The following is a 638-nucleotide window of genomic DNA, read 5'->3' as shown; positions in this document are numbered from 1 at the left end:
TTTCCTTATTTTTTATTTCCTTATTTATTTCCATTTATATATTTATGTATATTAACTTATTAATTCAATATCTTTATTTTTTTATTTATTTATATTATGTATTTACCTATTGTTATTCATATTTATTTGCATTTAATTATTTATTTATTTTTATCAATTCATTTATTTTAATTTATCTATTTATCTGTTTTGATTAGGCATTTTTACTTATTTATTTATTTATATTTTTATTTTCATTTGTTTATTTATATCTGTTTATTTATTTATATTTATAAATTTTATTTATTTTTTATTTATTTAATAATATATTTTTTATTCTTTTTATTTATCTTTGTTTACTCATTTCTATATATAAATAAATAAATATATATATATATATATATATATATATATCATATACATATACATATATATTAGTATATATATATATATATATATATATATATATATATATATACATACATATATACGTATATATATATATATATATATACTATATATATATATATATATATATATATATACATATATATAGTATATTATATATTATATATATATATATATATATATATATATATATATATATATTATATATATATATATATATATATATATATATATATATATATATATATATA

The sequence above is a fragment of the Macrobrachium nipponense genome, chromosome 33 (genome assembly GCF_015104395.2).
Source record: "Macrobrachium nipponense isolate FS-2020 chromosome 33, ASM1510439v2, whole genome shotgun sequence".
Classification (NCBI taxonomy): domain Eukaryota; kingdom Metazoa; phylum Arthropoda; class Malacostraca; order Decapoda; family Palaemonidae; genus Macrobrachium; species Macrobrachium nipponense.
This window is presented reverse-complemented; position numbering follows the sequence as displayed.